The sequence below is a fragment of the Rhipicephalus sanguineus genome, chromosome 2 (assembly GCF_013339695.2).
Source record: "Rhipicephalus sanguineus isolate Rsan-2018 chromosome 2, BIME_Rsan_1.4, whole genome shotgun sequence".
Classification (NCBI taxonomy): Eukaryota; Metazoa; Arthropoda; class Arachnida; order Ixodida; family Ixodidae; genus Rhipicephalus; species Rhipicephalus sanguineus.
The window spans coordinates 192,752,436-192,769,167 of NC_051177.1; positions in this window are offsets into that span (position 1 = coordinate 192,752,436).

A 16,732-nucleotide genomic window follows, 5' to 3' on the forward strand; every position below is an offset into this window, starting at 1 on the left:
AGATGCCCATGTGCTTAGGTTACAGTGCACGTTAAGGAACTGCAGATGGTCCTGCAGTATTCCAGTACGGCATCTCTCATAATCACATTGTGGTTTCGGGATGTATAGCGCGAACAATTAAAATTAAACTCTGTAAGTTGTGGAACATTGCACGATAGAAACTGCAATGTCCATAAGCGCATTGAATGCACATTACTGTCGCCAGTGAATGGTCAATCCAGGTTACGTTACAGTGCGCGACTGGTATGGCAACAGTGTATTAAAGTAAAAGTTATCGAGCATACCTCGTAGAATTTCTCCATTCATGCTCATCGAACCTTACTCTTTCAATTAAAATAAAAACTCCTCCATAGACAACAAAATCACCATAGCGCAACTGCGATACACCCATCTGACCAAGCTGTTGATGATAATACTGGTGGTCCCTCTTTAGCTTTGGTACACCATCCCTGATTACGGAACAGAATTCTGTGTTCTCGAGGGCAGATGCCTTGTGATCACGTAACGAGTACGGACATTTGATTTCCACACCATGGGATTGTTCCACTGGATCATAAACAATCCTGTCTGGCGACGCACCCAACCAGGGAAAGGCTGGGTTCACCAGCAGTCCACAGCTGCTAACGATGGGAGCATGGCCCAGTCGGCGTAGAGCATCCTCATAGCGCTGGGCGGCAAGTGGTTCCATTTTGATGCCGTAACTGGAAAAATGTAATGTAAATAAACTTAGTATGAATATCTTTAACGTGAACATATTTGAATATCTATACAAGATGACAATAGAGTACTAACTTGATTGCAGCAACTCTAGATAGGTCTCTGGCAGTCGTGAGGTTCTGGAGGCCCTTTACAGTCCAATCCTTCCTATTTAGGACCACACCAAACTTTGAAGATGTTGTACGAAACCGTCGTTGCTGCTGCCATGTTGCACTGTTTGACTGCTGGCGGGTGTCTTTTTTGAGCACTTGGGCTTCCAAGGGTGTCACACATATCTCCTTTGTGTAGAATATCAGAGAGACATGAAAATTAGAACATTGCATGTTTCTTGCATACAGTGCACGCAGTGTTTTAATGAATGTTTTACACCTTAATATTCAGGGGGTTACTAAAGCTAATACTTTACTTAGACCTAATAAATGAAGTACAATCGCCCAAGCATCATTTTAGCTGAAATTTCACATCTGTCCTGATACCTAGTAAACGGATACCATGTGAATCTGCACACCTATGTACACCAAACAGGGGATCCAAGGCAATTAGGATATTAAAGACGATAGTCTTTCTTGGGGAACTTAAAGGGGCCCTGCAACACTTTTTGAGCAGGCTCAAAAAGCGCTGCCAATCGGTAGTCGAGGCTCCCGAGAACATTCGAGCCAAATATTATAGCGAAGCGAGCGGCCTGGAATTTACAATAAATTCTCAAAGTCAGCTGAAAATCGCCCCCTCTTCTCTCGACAAATGAGTATTAGTCCACAATATATGACGCGATTGTCGGCAGTTCCACAATTGGCTGATGTTATAATCACGATAACACCCTCATTATTACCTTCTTTGTTAATTTTGAGTTCAATAAGTAATATATATGTTTATATTGTGTTATGCCGTTAAGACACCGAACAAACATAATATCAGCACTTCCGGTCTCACCGACAGCTCGTCTGCTCGTAGTTGCGTGGTTGCGTTTTCTTCACCATGCGCAGTGCCGAAATCGTGAATATTACTGTGCTTTTCACCATTGCCGGTTGACGTTGAGAGTGGCAGCCGTTCGAGTGTTGCCTCGTCAGCTGGAAACTGCATCATCGGCACGTTCTCACGACCGACCGAGGCGGCGGTGCAGCATTTCTCCGATAACAATGCTGGCGCCGGTTAGTATAGGATACCTGTGTTCGCTGTATGGCGAGAGTCCCGTTCGCTGTCTGTTCAGTATGTCATCGAGCCTTACCTCGGCGTATCCTCCCCGTAGTCTCACGTTCCCGAGAAACCGCAACACAGCAACCAAGCAGACTGGCATTTTCACGGTAGCTGCAGACAGCCGGGGGATGGGTCCGCGCCGGCCCGATGCCCCACGATCCTTTATTCTAGTCTTTAGTTCTTTGTTGTCAGCCCGCGCTCGCTGTGCGCCCGCATTCGAAGAGCAAACAGCATCGAAGTAGCGCCACTGGGAGAAGGGTGCACGCAGCTTTGCTGTGTTGAATACGATCAAGCGCGAGCAGTGCGACGAGGCGGTGTATCGGAGTGTGGGTCGAAACTCATCTCAGCTGTCATTCGTTCCAAACGCGCACGCAGGTTTGCGTCCATGGTTGGCAGAGCGATGAAAACACTACGGCAGTTCGGGGTGCACACCCAACATTACCAAACCGACTCGCAGTTTTCAAGCACTCGCGATACACGGTGCGATGGGCTCCGCTCGACGACGACCACGCAAGCCGACCGGAAGTGGCGCCACAGACCACGTGGTTGCGCCGAGACGCCAGAGAAAAAAACGAAGAAAAAAAATGCCGCCAGCGCTGACGTAACTCTTCGGCGCCTCCTCGCACCTCCGCCCTCCCTCCCTTCACACGCCCCCGCGCAGCTTTCCGTGCGCTCGCGGCGTTCAGTGGAGGGAGAAAGCTGCGCAACGTGATCTCTATAATTTGGTAACACCACTTAGACTTGACGGATTCGAAAAATTTTGGCGGCATATGACTCGCGAAGAGTCATACGTCAATAATGAGACCATTCCAATATAACTAAGAAAGGTGTTGCAGGGCCCCTTTAAACGCAGAAATTTTGGTCTGTCTGTTTGTCTGCCACCCGATTCAGCCACCCGGCCAATGTTGAACCACTTCCTTACCTCCCACCCATCTTGAACTGGTACGGCTGTTCATACTTGTGAACGTTGTCGATCAAAAAGTAAATATTACGCATATCTGAGGCGCAACCTCACTAAGTATTAGGTGGTGTGTTCCTTTAATAGAAAATACATAGATACGCAATTTTAAAGACCCTAATTTCTTAAGCTGTGCTGAAAATGCGGCGCTATGCACGCCGACGAAAGCCGTCTGCCACGGAGGAAGGAAAGAACTTGCCTTCCTCCGTGCCCTCTGCGCAAGCTCATTGTTGTGTTTCGGTTTCGGTTCAGTATTGCACTGTACGAATGCCAGGGGCGCCGCTCTAGCATTCCTGTTTTACCCAGGCGACGTGTAGACAGATTTCTGTCGAAATGTTTACATTTAAGATAAAAGAGTGTGCGGAGAGTACTCGTTGAGTGCGGACGTTTTTTCTTCGGCGCTTCGCGCCAAACCGCGTGTTCGGGCTGGCCGGCGTCCCCGCCGGTCGCGTTGGTCATCGGCGGTCTTCGCCTGCTGCTGCGCCGGAACTACCAGCCCGCAACACAGCACTCATGTTTCCCGACGTATTGCCAGATGGCGTTCATATCTCACGCAGCCCCTCCTCTATCGTCTTTAGACGACATTTGCAGCGAAGCACGCAGATACGCGGCCAATTTTATATGTGATGACACAGTAGTGATACTTGGCTCAAAACTAATTTGCTCATGGGTTTGCAACCAACACACCGCACTTAAGAGATTCAATGCAATTACTAGCAAAAACATTGACCAGCCTCTGACCTGCATTATGCTGCTTGCCTGAAGGTGTGCCGGAGGATTCCAGGCTGCGCAGCTGTCAAAAAATGTCAGTCGGGATGGTTTCCTGGTAACACTCATCTGCTGGCTGCAGCCCTGCAAGGAGGACAGCGAAGCCGTGTGGCAGCAGGGACTGCTGGTAACTGTGGCGCTAAGGAGGACACCAGCCCGAACCGAGATTGCACCGTGTCGCCTTCGTCGGTCAGCAGGAGCGCTTTCGCGAAATCGTTGTCCGGGTCAAACGAAAGTAATTCCTGGGCGAACTTTAGCTTGACCTCCTTTTGCTTCTGCCGATTTCTAGGGCGTACACGGCGCTCCTTTGGCACGGCGAACTTTGGAGCGCTTATCCTTCCTTCACTTTGCGCCAGTCCTAGGACTGAAGAGGGCATCCTCTGATGTTTCTCCTGCGGGGAATCCTCCACTGCTGAGGCAAGTCCGTGCAGGAGAGCTCCGAAAATCCCTTCGACTGAAGCAGCATCGCAGTTCTTAGGACCGCAATCAGGTGGTTGCAGGCGAGCTTTCCTGCCGGGCACTCGCAGCTTCCGTCGATGATTCGTGTCGCATCCAGCGCAATCATCACGTTATACGGTGGCGCGTTCTTTTTTTTTTTTTACTGCGGTGACAGGGTGCCTTCAAGAAGACCCAGGCAGCGTTGTAAATAAAAACATGCTAAGCTTCTTCATCAAATACTTCAGACAAGAAAATCAACTGCTGCACTAACTCATCTGTATATTAAGTCTTCCTAATACTAAGCTTAAACAAAACAATGTCGTAAGATTTCCTTAAAATTCAAAGAACGGCAAAGCGTCTTATGACAGGTCGAAGATTGAGACTATCGCCTGTTTACATGCGGTGTAAACAATGTTCACCTGCTTTGGGTAACATTGGTCTTCAACGAAGACACGTCGACGTAGGACTCCACGTGGAAATTGTAGCTCCGTTCAAGGCTGCGCTTTGTAGTCGATCTTCTTTAGTAAAAATCCCGCACGTTCCGATTCGAGAGCGGAGGTAGCACGCAGTGCTCAGTTTCGTGGGAGTTTCACTTCTGCCGAGGTTTGCATCGAATGATAACAACGTCGGATCGCAAGTTTGTCACCTTGGATTTTTAAGAGCTCCCTTTGACAGCATAATGATACACACTAAACATTTTACACCCTTAAGGGTGTAAATCGGCTTGTCGCCAGACGGGCACCCTTAGGGCAAGTTCACACAGCCGTCAAACGCTCCGTCACGTCAACGTCACGGCGCCGATTTCCGTCAAGGGAGAGGGTTTCCGAGACGTTTTCTCCGAAAAAAACGGTTGACGGCGTCGTAGAGCAATGCTCTACGTTTCCGTCGCCGGCACGGGGACGGAGCCCCCCCCTAGAAAACGGACCAATCAGAAGTTTACGTTTGGAGTTCCCAGTTCTGAGAAGAGCCACGCGTCTAGCATACGGCCTCCGGGTCCGTGGCCTTGAAGCACTGAACGCGCGCCTGACTGAATGGGCCATAAAACGGGGGGCCAAGTGGTTGCTTTTGTGTGTGTGTGTGTGTTTGTGGTGCGAGGAGGAGCGCCCAGCGGAGTCGGGAGAGCGCCAGCGAAGCATTTGAGTTGCGTGGACAATTCCTATTTTGGTGCATCAGTCGTTCAACACTGCACAAAAACGTGCTGCTGTCGACGCTGCAACCGCCGTCGTCTGTTCGTACACTGCTACGTCGCGTCTGCTGTACGTTTTTTAAAGACGATAGTCTTTCTTGGGGAACTTAAACGCCGAAATTTTGGTCTGTCTTTCTGTCTGTCTGTCTTTCTGTTTGTCGGCACGTCCCTCGATTCAGCCACTCGGCCAAAGTTGAACCACTTGCCCAAGGGCCAGCCATCGTGAACGGCTGACTAGGTTCATACTTGTGTACATTGTTGATCAAAAGCAAACATTACGCATATCTGAGGCGCATCACTAGGTAAGTATTAGGTGGTGTTTTCCTTTAATAGAAATACATAGCTACGTAATTCTAGAGACCCTAGTTTCTTAGCTGCGCTGAAAATGCGACTGCGCCGAAACTTGGCTTCCTCCGTGCCCTCTGCACGAGCTCATTGTTGTGTTTCGGTTTCGGTTCAGTATTGCACTGTACTAATGCCATGGCCGCCGCTCTAACATTCCTGCTTTACCCGGGCGACGTGAATATAAAAGAGGGTGTGGAGAGTACTCGTTGAGTGCGGACGTTCTTCTGCTTCGGCGCTTCGCGCCAAACCACGTTGTTCGGGCTGGCTGGCGTCCCCGCCGGTCGCGTTGGTCACCGCCGGTCTTCGCCTGCTGCTGCGCCGGGACTACCAGCCCGCAACACAGCATTCACGTTTCCCGACGTATTGCCAGATGGCGTTCATATCTCACGCAGCGCCTCTTCTATCGTCTTTAGACAACATTTGCAGCGAAGCACGCAGATACGCGGCCAATTTTTTGACGTGACGGTGACACGACGTGTGGTTTGACGCCTGTGTGAACGAGCACTTAGGGTGTTATTGACAACACCCTTCAATTAGGGTGTTAATTTAACACCCTCGAGAAAGGGTGTTCAGCAAGAATTTTGTGGGGTGTTAGCTCTTATTAACACCCTTTTGTATGAGTGTTGGAAGGGTGTACACCATTCATTTCGCGTGATGTTTAATGGCCGAAACAGAAGCTTCAGGTGGCCACAAAGGGCGTCATGCATGTGTTCCTGTGGATATCATGAATTCGGGGTGTATTACCGAGTCTGTTTCCTTTGCACCAATGCGTACTCATATTGGTTTGTCAAAGGTCGTAGAAGGCTCGGTTGGAAAGACACCAAAGACACCCCGAATTAGTGAAATCTGCAGTGATCCATGCGTGAGCCTCGTGTGCACATCTGAAGCTTCAAATTCGGTCATCCCCCACTTGTGCTGTATATTAAGGATCATGAAATAAAAATATGTATATACAACATCATGTACGAGCATATGTTCAAAGCAATGCTTAATATGGCTTGCACATCCAGTCACACTGGTCTGCAAGACAACGCTTGATTTTCAAAAAAAAAATCTAAAATATTTATTGCCTGCTGTGATACAGAAGAGGTATGAAAAATTGGGAAAAAAACAGACACGGGTAATTATCATTTTTTACGCATAACAAAATTCGCATGTTATGTGCACTTTGACAACAAACAACGTAAGCTGATCGAACCTGCCATCAGGGTGCCTGATACTTGAAAACAATTTGTTTGTGTGTGAAAAAGAAATTTGAAAGAATGTAAACTTCAGTTTTTATGGCCTTGCAAAAAAACCACAATGGAAACGTTAACGAAGGCGAATAGCAAAACTCCAATTGTAAAAGAGTAACTGAATCCTACTATGCATTTTTTACATAACATTGTATTAAAGAAGCCATTGTGAAACCCCGCAGGGGCGTCTGCGCAAGCAGGCGTTGGTGTGTAGCGACACCACGGACCCGAGCTAACGGGGGGTTTCGACCCCTCCCACGCCTAGCCTGTGCGTGGCTTTGCCGTGTCCGGGGAAAAGGGGATCCTGGGGTTGAGCCGACGCCGGGTGATTGGACCTTTAAGGCCCCCCGGCAGAGGCAACACACCTCTTTGGCCCCGGCTTCACGTAGACGGCACCCCTGGGCTGACCCACCCAGGGGAAATCGGCAGTCGCCTTTTCCTGTCTCCTCTCTCCCTCACATCTTCGTCTTTCTCTCTCACATTTGCATCTTTTCTGTCCTCTCCTCTCTTCCATTTACTTCCGTTTTTTCTTGGCGGCGAGGGTTAACCTTGTGTATGTGCCCTCTCTTGGGCACATTATATTTGGTTATAGTAGCTGTGTACAGCTGGCGTTGGCATGCCTTATATCAATATAAGTGCTGTTGCGTCCCCATGTTGGGCTCCATGGTGGGCGGCTGACATGGCTGCCGAAATTATACACATCTATGGCCTCATTCTCCTTTCCACGATTGAACGATCGCCCTGTCACAAAGAGAGGGCGCACCGAAGACACCTTGAATGCTTGCTTAAACCAAAAGAAATTTTTCCACGCTTCCACGTCATCCACTGCCAAACACTCGAAAAGAATGCAAGAACAATCTCTCCCTTTGTTGTGTCCAAATGCCTCACCGAAACTCTCGGCCACGGTTACCAGGCAACTAGAATGGCTAGCGGAGACCTTCTCCTTGAAGTACAAAGTAAAATGCAATATGAAAAACTGTCCAAACTTGTTTCGTTGGGAACCACACCTGTCTCAGTCACCCCGCATCGCTTTCTGAACAGCTCGCGAGGTGTGGTGTCAGACCAAGACTTGATCGACCTCACAGAAAGTGAACTCCTCGAGGGCTGGAGCGACCAGCATGTGATCAATGTGCAGAGAATTAAATCAGGCGTGAAGATAAAGAAATCCAGACAAAACACCTCATTCTCACATTGCCACAAGCACACTGCCAGAACATGTCGAAACAGGATACTTGAAACTAAAGGTCAGACCCTACATCCCCAACCCGCGACGCTGCTTCAAGTGCCAGCGTTTCGGTCACGGCTCTCAGAGTTGCCGTGGCCGTCAAACCTGCGCCAAGTGCAGTTCACATGAACACCCTGCTGACAACTGTGTTGAATCTCCACACTGCGCAAACTGCGACGGTGGGCACCCCGCCTACTCTCGTGCATGTCCTTCGTGGAAAAAAGAAAAAGAAGTAATCACACTCAAGGTTACAGAAAACATCTCCTTCAGGAGGCGCGAAAACGCCTTTCTTTTGCGCAGGGACCTTCATTCGCGGACGTGGCACGCAAGGGGGCAGTGCCACAAAGGTTCGTGGCGGCCGCGCGTACCACGCAAAGTGGACGGGCGGCAGCGCCATCCGCCCCCTCAGCGGAAGCAGCCTCTGCTGCTCCGCAACCAAAGGGCATGCAGGCCTCTGTATCTGCAGGCCCAGGGCCTTCTGCTCAGGCAGAAAGCCCCAAACTCTGACACCCGTGCGCGTAAGCCGCGATCGGCATCCAGCGCCTCTGCCGAGGCGATGGAAACAACGGCAAGCCCAACGGCGTCTCAGGCGCCGAAGGAACGGCGTAGCTCCTTGGAGCGCGCCAAAAAAGAAAAAGCCCGCATCACAGGGCCTGGAAAGGGCTCTGTGACTTAAGGCAATAGTTCTTCCAGTACACACAGCACTAACTTACACCAAAATGGACACACAAATTATACAATGGAACGTTAGAGGTCTTCTAAGAAACCTTGACGATATCCAAGAGTTGCTACACGAACACTCGCCAAAAGTGCTGTGTGTACAAGAAACACACCTAAAAGCTAAGAACACCAATTTTCTACGCCACTATCTTATTTCGAAAGGACCGGGATGATGCTGTAGCGTCATCTGGTGGCGTAGCCGTTATAGTTAATGAAGGAGTAGCATGCACACGTTTACCACTACAAACGTCCCTCGAGGCAGTGGCTGTTCGAGCGGTTTCTTTTGAACAAACTCGTCACCATATGCTCTATCTACATACCTCCACACTACCACCTTCAGAAACATGAATTCCAATCACTAATAGATGAACTTCCTGAACCATATCTGGTACTTGGGGACTTTAATGCACATAGCTGTCTATGGGGTGACTCTCGCTGCGATGCGCGAGGTCGTCTTATTGAACGTTTCCTTTTCTCTTCCGACGCATGTCTTCTGAATCAAAAAGAGCCAACATATTATAGCCTCGCCAACAATACCTACTCGGCCATAGACCTCAGCATCACATCTCCATCACTTCTACCCCTCCTCAAATGGAAAGTCATTAATAATCCTTACGGAAGTGATCACTTTCCTGTAGTTCTCAGCACACCAATAGTAAATGAATGTCCTCCACAGGTTCCCAAATGGCAAATTGAGAAAGCAGATTGGGAACATTTTCGTAAAGTGGCTCTCCTAAGTTGGAACGACATGTGTGCTTTAAGCATGGATGAAGCTGTAGAATATTTACTGCTTTTTTGATTGATGCTGCAACTAAGTGTATACCACAAACAAGTGGACTGCCCGGCAAAAGACGTGTGCCGTGGTGGAACACTGAGTGCCGAAACGCGCGCAAAAAACAAAACAAGGCATGGAGGCTGCTTCGGGACTCCCCGACAGCTGAGAATCTGGACAGTTTTAAGAACATAAAGTCCCAAGGCAGGAGAACGCGCCGACAGGCAAGAAGGGAAAGTTGGCAGAAGTTTTTATCGGGTATCAATTCATATACACAGGAGGGCTAAAGTCTGGAACATGGTTAGTAGGGTAGCAGGCAGACAAGCACATTCACTTCCTCTAGTTAACACACAAGGCGACAGCTTGGAAGACCAGGCAAACTTCCTCGGCGCACACTTCGAACAGGTGTCGAGCTCGTCGCACTATACTGAAGCCTTCCAACGATACAAAACAAGAATCGAAAGACAGAAACTAGAGCGCAAATCCACAAATAACGAAGCATACAATGAACCTTTCTGCATAGCTGAGCTACAAGCATCGCTTAATTGCTGCAATAATTCCGCCCCAGGCTCCGACCGTGTTGTATATGAAATGTTGAAACACCTGCCGTCTGAAACCCAAAAAACCCTCCTTTCCTTGTATAATGCTGTTTGGCTTTCCGGCGAGATCCCCTCTGCCTGGAAAGAAGCTATTATTATTCCTATTTTAAAACAGGGCAAGGACCCATCCTCAGTTTCCAATTACAGGCCTATAGCCCTAACAAGCTGTCTGTGCAAGGTTTTCGAAAAGATGATAAACAGGCGACTCCTACACTTCCTTGAAACGACTGTCTACTTGACCCATACCAATGCGGGTTTCGAGAAGGTAGATCCACAACTGACCACCTGCTACGTATCGAGGCACAAATCCGTGATGCTTTCGTCCACAAACAATTCTTTCTATCTGTGTTCCTCGATATGGAAAAGGCCTATGATACCACATGGCGCTTTGGCATACTTCGAGACATCTCACATTTAGGTATACGAGGTAGGATGTTCACCATAATCGATAGTTACTTGTCCAATCGGACATTCCGTGTTCGAGTGGGCAATGTTTTGTCCCGAGTATTTGTCCAAGAGACAGGAGTTCCGCAAGGTGGTGTATTGAGCTGTACACTTTTTATTATCAAAATGAACTCGCTGCGACTGTACATCCCGCGTAACATGTTCTATTCTACGTACGTCGATGATGTGCAGATTGGCTCTAAGTCTTGTAATCTTGCTATGTGTGAGCGGCAGGTTCAGCTTGGTTTGAACAAGGTTTCTAAATGGGCAGAGGAAAACGGGTTCCGACTAAATCCACAGAAAAGCACGTGCATCTTATTCTCCAGAAAGAGAGGCACTCACCCCGATCCAGACATCAACCTGTATGGTCAACGTCTGTCGGTAAATACAGAACATAAATTCCTAGGGCTAATCTTAGACACGAAGCTTACCTTTATACCACATATCAAGTACATCAAAAACAAATGCATAAAAACCATGAATGTTCTGAAAGTGTTGTCACGCACTACCTGGGGAAGTGACAGAAAGTGCCTGATGAATCTCTATAGAAGCCTCATACGCACGCGCCTAGATTACGGGGCGATAACCTATCACTCTGCAACACCAAGCGCCTTGAAGATGCTTGACCCTGTCCATCATCTAGGCATTCGCCTTTCTACGGGTGCTTTTCGTACTAGCCCCGTAGAAAGCCTTTACGTTGAATCAAACGAGTGGTCGTTACACCTCCAGAGGTCCTACCTATCTTTTGTATATTTCCTCAAGGTGAACGCGAACAACGAACACCCGTTACACTCTACTATAAATGATTTGTCCAGTTCTGTCCTGTTTGAAAACCGTCCTGCCATGAGAAAGCCCTACGCACTTCGTGTGAGGGGCCTATCTGAAGAAATGGGTGTGCCACTTCTTGAACACCGTCTGGTGGCTCCCGCTGCATATCCCCCGCCGTGGCAGTGGACACTCGTAGACTGCGATATATCATTCATGGAAGTTACTAAGCACGCGCCTGCTGCACATATCCGTACACACTTCCTTGAACTCCAGCACAAGTACACTTTCCCAGAATTCTTTACCGATGCCTCGAAGTCTCACACTTCTGTGTCCTACGCAGCGGTTGGCCCATCCTTTTCAGATGTAGGCGTTCTGCACCCCAATACAAGTATTTTTACAGCTGAAGCATACGCGATATTTGCGGCCATCAAACATATTAAAGAAAATAAACTACAAAGTGCAGTGATATACACTGATTCGCTAAGCGTAGTGAAAGCTCTGAAAAATCTTAAAAAGCACAAGAACCCTGTCCTAGTCTCGGTTTACACAACTCTATGCACGGTCTACGCACTCAAACAGCATGTCGTAGTGTGCTGGGTGCCAGGGCACCGCGACATTAGAGGAAACGTCTTGGCGGACCAGCTAGCTGCTTCTGCCCACGAAAATGCTACCGCCGATACATCCATAGCTGTCCCTGCACTCGACCTAAAACCCTTCATTAAAAGAAAGCTCCGAGATCACTGGCAGCGGTCGTGGGACACGCAAACACAAAATAAACTTCATCTTATCAAGCCACATATCGCGTATTGGCCGTCAGTAACACAGTCACGCCGCACAGAAGTAACACTTACCAGGATAAGAATAGGACACACACACAGTACACACTCACACCTTCTATCTGGTGGTGATCCACCCATGTGTGAGAGATGTGGTGAAGCACTAACCGTAATTCACATTTTAATACAGTGTAAGGGACTAGAAACGCTTAGAAAACGACACTTCCTACTACCCTACCGGCAACAATTACCACTACACCCATCAATGTTCGTCGGTAGGGAAGCCGTTTTTAAACATCAGTCACTGTTCGCGTTTTTTAAAGACGTCGATAGTTTTCACGTCGTATACCCAGGGAATCCGTAGCACGACCTCTGAAAAGAGGTTGTTGCTACGGTAGCTATACTGGAGAAAGCACCTGCCTCCCTGCCTTTGATCTCAAAGGCCTTGAGGAGGCATTCGTGCTCCCACCATATCACTATTGTTTTACCATCATGACCACTTGCCATTCATTCTCCATGTCCATGCTTCACGTCGCTCTCATTATTTTATTACATATATGTTTTACCCGCCTTTAGCGCGAGGAATTTTAGGCCGCTATACAGCCAGGTAACATGACCATTGTTCAGTTTCGTTATCATGTCTTGGCGCTCTTTGGCCATCAAATGGCCCTTGCGCCAATAAGCACCATATATCATCATCAAAGCCATTGTGAAAAGCAGGCCAGTAGCCAGGAATTTTTTCGAGGGGGGGGGGGGGGGGGGAGGCATTTGCTGAAAGCCCTGAAAAACACCCATTTTCATATTTTTTTCGGTATAACACCCCCTCCATCAGAATTTCAGGAGGAGGGGGGCATGGCCCCCTCTGCCTCCTGGCTATATACGGGTCTTGTGAAAAGTATGTGATGCTTTGATACTGAATATAATGGAGAGGACGAAATAGTTTTCCAAGAATACAACTTTGCTTCAAAAAAGGTTTTCGAGCCAGTAGCGTAAGTTCAATGTAAATATTATGTTGAGTAGGTTGATCCCCTCAATTGAAATCTTGCACCAGCATTTCCACACTATATCACTTCTAAAATTTTTTCTAACATCAAACGCACAACTACAATATAAAAAATCACGTCAACTGTGGGGAGTTGTACAGTAAAACGACAGCTTTACGTCACTATACCAGTGTGTAAAGTTATGGTTTTCTTAAAATTCAGCACTGGAAAGAATGTGAAAACCACCTTTGCAGACATGTATCCAGGGGACACAAAGTGAAACAATTGTAATTGGCTGTCAGCCACCAAATTACCTAAGATTCAATACTGAACATTCTAGTGACTGCAGCAAGCGGGCACGTTTGTACGGAAAGTTGGGAGCAGTCTCTTTTCTAAACGGTTTCCACTAGGAAGAATTCCAGCATGTCCTGTGCTCGAGATATCTCGCTGCAGTTTGATGGCGGATTGCATATCACGCATGCAGGGCGGTGTGGAGCGGCGCAATCTTCCTCCGTGATGTGACGAGCAGTAATTGCTTGCTATCGCCAGCCGGTAGTAACAGCGTGGGGGGAGGGACTTTGCGCCAGCGCTCCAGTCTTGCTTGTGTAATAATGCAAATCGCAATGAAATTTTGCAGCAAGATATCTCGCAGCAGACATGCCAGAAGAATGCTTCCAAGTGGAAACTGCATAGAAAAGCGACTGCCTCAACTTTTCAATACAGAAATGCCCGCTTGCTGCAGTCACTAAGAAGTACTCTTCATTCAATCATAGTTAACTGGGCGGCTGACAGCGATAATTATTGTCTCACTTCTGTGACTCCATGGATACATAACTTATCAGCAAAGGTGATTATAACGTACCTCCCGGTGCTGAGATAAAAAAAAAGCAATAAAGCTGACTTCTGAACACCCTGTATTCTGCTCTTGATGAAGTGAAAAATCAACCCAAGATCAACCAGGAAGGAAGGAAACAGAAAAGCAGAAGGCAGGGAGGTTAATCAAACACTTCCGGTAGAGCACAACTGCACTTAGCCCCAGTAAATATAAATCACCAAACTTTAAATTTCTTGCATAAAGTTGTAGTAATGTAAGTTTAACGCCTCTTTCAAGTGGTACAAAATACTGAAATTATTGGGCGAACATTACTAGAGGTGACAGGAGTTGAAGCTTTGTTTCTGGGTACTGCGCTGCTTTTAGCGAAAACCTATACACAGAGGCACAGAAAGACATAACAGCTGCTGCTGCTGAAAAACATTTATTTACAGATGTTATTTACAGGGAGGGTGGGAGCGGTCCTTAAGGGCCGCCCCGTACAAACACTAGGTGGGCTCCCTCTTACGGGAGCCCATTGGCGATGGCCGCGGCCCGGGCCCGCTCGACCAAGGCCCGTTGGGCCGTCAGGTCAGAGCAGCCGAGCAGGGCTGCCTCCCAGTCCTCCCGCGAAAAGTTGGGTAATGGGGTAAGGTTTGGGGTTTTTTGGCAAGCCCACACCATGTGGAAAATGTCACAGGAATTTTCCTCACAAGCGGGCACTTCTTCCCGTGCAAGCGGGGTCAAAGTGTTTTAATAATTGCCGGCACAATAAAGTTTGGTATAAGGCGAAGGTGGATTCGCTCCTCCGCCTTCGTGAGACCTCTACAGGGTTTTGGATAGATATTATGGCCGGATTGATAAAATTGTGTGACCTCCTTAAAGGTGTAGGCGGATTGGGTTCGAGGTCCGGATCGGTATGGGACGAGGATGGTGCCCGGAGAGTGAGCGCGCGGGCAGCGGCATCGGCCGTCTCATTACCATCGAGGCCCGTGTGAGCCGGAGCCCATACGATCGTTCGGTGCGCGGGGGCACCTAGGTGGCTGCTGTTCTGCAAGATTTTATAGGCAAGGTACGGAATGCATCCCTGTTCTATATTGCGACAGGCACCCCTATTGGAAAAAGTCAAATGGTGGACATGGTGGAAACCACCATCCACCATTATAGTGGATTAATGTAGTGGGTGGATGGTGGACGGTGGTGGGTGGATAGTGGACGGTGGTGGATGGTGGACAAGGTGGGTGGATAGTGGACAGTAGTTTAGGTGGGCAGATGTGGACGGTAGCCTTGGTGGGTAGAAATTATGATGTAATAAAGGTACGTGGCAGGTACGGAGATGGCGGGCATATTGTCAATGAACTATTTCCCATTCAATGCTATTTCAGTTAGATTTCAAAACATATTTGCCTGTTACACAAGACATTCAGGTTAACCACAGAAAACCAATTGGTAACTCTCAGCTTTGGTTCCAAATGTGTTATCAGGCAAAACAGGCACCATAATACCATGTTTGCACTAAGCAAAAAACAGAATGGCTCAGTGAATAAGTTTATTCCCTTTTCTACATTTGTTGGCGTTATGCTTCCTCCATTGCCTCGACAAGCAGCTTCTGCAGAGAACCCTTGTAGGAAACCCTCACCACTACATCACGGTAGTTCCTCGGTGGCTATAATTGAAGCGGCTAAAAGAGGTTCATTTCTCCAAGCAACCTGAAAAAATATTTAAAAAGCACCATTAAAAAATATAAAGGATTTGTTTAGTAATCAATATATTGATGCGTCTTACACTGCTCCTTTCAATCAAATAATAGATACTATAGTGAGTCCTTGTTGCAAGTATGACATGTTGTTGGGCTAGTTGGTTCATAGATACGGCAGACACCTTTAAACTGGGCGAAGACAACACGTTAGAACACAGAATAAGCAGACACACACGAAGCGCACGGTGTGTGTGTTCTCTGCGCTTCGCTCGTCTTCGCGCAGTTTATACGTGTCTGCTGAACTTACGACTAAGTGAATTTTTAATTAATACAGTAACATTGCACTACAAATCACTACAGCTGGTGAGGTACTACCGGCTGTTACATTATTTTTTCGCGAGTTGCCGTAAGCGAAATAGCGCCGGCATTCTGTGCGGGGACAATTGCCCTCGCAACAGGCCAGCAGCGTTCACGTGATGGTAGCCCTTGAAATAAATCTTATTAAAACCACAAGTGGGTCAGTTCTCGCGGCAAATTACCTACCCCTCGCTAAATGAACGCGCGATTCGCTAGCCCGCGTTGAGCAAGAGAAAAAAAAAAACACACCGAAACCACAGCCTATAACTTTCAAACGTTGCACCAGCAAAAGAAATCAACATTGCACGATGCCAGCGGCCAGCCAACGGGGATACACAGCCGGCAGTTGACGCTATCGCTGGAGTGGCGAACCCCCACCCCCATTTCGCCTTCCCCAGAAGCCCACCTACCACATTACATCGTCCTTCAGGGGTGGTTTCTGAACAAATGCCCGTTATTTCCGACGTAAAAACTTATGAGTGCACAAGGGTGCTAGCAAATCAGTGTTCTTTATTGCATCACCAAATGCAACTTATCGCGCCTCACCTATTCCCAGTCACAGCACAACCCGGTGGCAGTAGCAATAAGTATTTAATTTGGTTATTACAAATGCAGTGACGATTGTTAAATACCTGTGTAAGACGAGCGCCTTTCTGTCGAAAATTTCATCTATGCTTTCAGTTTTACGGCGGGTAGTGCGCCGTCTCACATATCCAAGCACTCTGTAACAGTAGCGA